This window comes from Alligator sinensis, unplaced genomic scaffold (genome assembly GCF_000455745.1).
Source record: "Alligator sinensis unplaced genomic scaffold, ASM45574v1 scaffold103_1, whole genome shotgun sequence".
Lineage (NCBI taxonomy): Eukaryota > Metazoa > Chordata > Crocodylia > Alligatoridae > Alligator > Alligator sinensis.
Window position 1 is genome coordinate 986,378 of NW_005842226.1, and position 2,949 is coordinate 989,326.

The 2,949-nt window shown below is 51.4% G+C and overlaps 1 protein-coding gene across 12 annotated transcripts in view; it reads left to right on the forward strand.

Moving 5' to 3' along the window:
• The window catches only part of TCF3 (transcription factor 3), a 98,214-nt gene that overhangs the window by 61,869 nt on the left and 33,396 nt on the right, over positions 1-2,949 (forward strand). The gene's annotated exons all lie outside the window — the stretch shown is intronic.

Sequence of the window (2,949 nt, forward strand, 5' to 3'; positions counted from 1 at the left end):
AACCAGTAGGACCCAGGGGGAGCCTGGTGGGCTCCCACATCAGCAGGGCCCACCCCCCAGCCCAGAAGCTCAGCTTCTGGCCTGGGAGCACGTGGCTGGCCCACTCGGGGAAGGGGGAAGGGCAGGGGAGGACCCCGGGGAAAAGCTGAGTGCAAAGGGGGAAATGCGGCGCCGCTTTTCCCCACGCTCAGCACCAGCGTCTTCCCTGCTGGCAAGCAGGGTGTTGGGGCTGTGCACTGTCCCCACCTGTCCTGTGGGGCTGGCGGGCACTGGGAGTGAGCAGGTGCAGGAGCCAGCGGGAGCACGGGGCCCGCATCGGCGGGGCCCAGAGCAGGGTGGCAGGAGTGCAGGGTCCCGGCTGGCAGGGGCTCTATGGAGCGGGGCCAGCTCCCCCCTCCCTGCTGGTGCAGCCCAGCCCGGCTCCACAGACCCGTACCAGCCTGTGCCCTGCTTTGGGCCCCACCGGTGCTGGCCCTGGGACATTGGTCCCAAGATACTGGGACATGGGTCCCAAGATGATGACCAGGGTGCGGGGCACCGTCAAGGGGCGGGGCTACCCATGCGGCCCTCAACAGCCTGCCAAAACTGGGTAAGCGGCCCTCTGCCTGAAATAATTGCCCGCCCCCACACTAAACCCAAGGTGGATTTTGGCATCCAGATCTCTTAAAATTCATGAGAAATTTCAGTCCAACCCTTGACTGCTTCTTTGCAAGCCTCTTCCCCCTCCCCCATTTTTCCTGTCTTCTTTCCAGGGCTAGTCAGTAATTCACATTGTTCACCTCCTGGTTTTGAAATGCCTAGAACAAATAGTATCCCTCATTAACTCTCTAGAGGTGGTTTTTGGCACAGGCCAAGGTGCCTTTTACTTTTAACACGGGGAAAAGTCCTCCTAAAAGAAATGACTGCAGTGCATGCACCATTTCTCCCCTGGAAAGAGAGAGAACCACATGTGGCAGATGCTTGTCGCTGCTGAAAAGCACTTGGATTTTATGGTGTAAAAACCGCCCTGTAATGTGTGTTTTCTCATGCTCCATCCTGAAGTGTGGGCCATGCAGGTGTGTCCCCTGGACCTTTGAACTTGGTGGGACTGAGCTTGACTCTCACGTGGCCCTTCTGGCAGGGTGAGGTGTATGCTAGCTGGTGGCGAACTGTTTACATCCTTGTATACCTGGGCACCTCACATTGGATGTTTGGGGAGGGGAGGATGGAGCTCATTCACTTGGGACTTGGACTATTACTTGGATTATGTGGCCTCTCCCTGCCAGCACCCAAAAATAACTTTTCAGGGAAGAAGTGAGCGCCTCTGCTCGGATGCATGTTGCTGAAGCTGCCCCTTCTGGAGCCCTAAGTCAGCATTCAAGGGCTGTACAACAGAAACAGTTTCACCATCTTTGTTCACTTGAGTAATTCTGGGCTGGGCACCTTTTTTCTTTAATAAGAACTGTGTTTTAATTTTACACAAATTTGTCATAATTTCCTCTCCTCTGAACTGAGGATGTTTCCTTTGCTGAAACAGCTGTGCTGGCTGTCTGTGCCAGCGTGGATTTAATTTACCACTGAAGCTGCTAAAATAAAAACGGGACCGATGCCAGGCCTTGTTCTTTAATGTTATGATTTTGTTGAGGTTTTATTTGGGGGGAGAGGGGAGGATGGGAGGGGGGGATATAAGCTAACAAAGGGGGTGGGCCGATTTGTATTGCAGTTTTGGGGAGGCCTCTCTGGAGCGTGGAGGCACTGAGCAGGCGAAGGAGGTGCAGATCAGATAGTCCACAGGATGAGACTGTCCAAGCCTGCCCTTGGAGCAGCTGCTTTTGATACAGGGCAGACACCAAAATTGCTAGGAGGCAAGCGGTAGTGCCTGGACATTCGCTTGCTCTCTGACTCAGAGAGGAGCTGATGCTTCTGCCTGCCGAATTGCTTACCTGCATTGGCAGCGTGCTCGGGCCTCTTCTGCAGCTTGTGAGACTTGTTGCACAGCAGATGCGCTGTGTGCGTTTGAGTCCTCGTGTGGACTGGACAGGGAGCTTCAGAGAAGCACATTCCTCTCTCAACCACCCGCCCTTGCATGTTCCAGATGGAGTAGGAGGCCTCCAAGCCACTATTTCATTTAACCCTCAACTCCCCTTATCCAGCACAGGGTGGGAGGAGAGTTGTGGAGCAGGGCTAGAGAAGTGAAAAAAAAAAATTGATGATTTTCCAGGAAGCGGTGTTGAAACATTCATGCAGAGTGCAAGTTTCACAAAAGTCAGACTATTCGAGCTACCTGCTTAAGGAACAAAGCAGTAACAACTGGCAGCTCCAAGCCTCCATAATCTCCTCTGGGGTACCTAGTTTTTTTTGCTTTTCTTGGCTGTGTCACTTGGTGGTGTGTAGCCTTTTAAACACAAAGGTAACCTGACCAGTGGAACAGATTGCAAGAATTTTACCAGCTGTGAATACATGAGCTTCCCCCGACCCCTTTCAGAGGAGACAGATTTCAGAGCAAGGTTTCGTGCGTGCCCCCCCCCCCCCCACCTTCCAATAGTCAGCTCTAAATATTTTTGATCAAGCTATTCTGAAATTTAAATCCTTCTTTATTGCAATTTTTCACCTGTGGAAGATGATCAGTGAGAGGGATTTTTATTATATAAGGGCTTTTCTTCATCTCTTCAGATCCCAAGTAAAGAATAAACTTCTCTTCCTAGCTAAATGTCGTCTCTCCTGGAGACTCCCTGCTTGCTTTTCTCTTGGAATATGTGTAGGTGCTTTGGTTTGTAAAATTCATGCTGTATCACAGATACTGCTGGGTTTGCACTGATGTTTTTTTTGCTTCCAAGGTCAGTTTAGGTAAACAGGAGGAAGGATTTTCCTCCTTTTGAGAAAAGGATTTCAATTTCCTTAATAAAGTATTGGGGGGCAGGGGAAGAGGGAGAGACTAAGAGAACTAATTAGTCCAACCCAGCAGCCTAT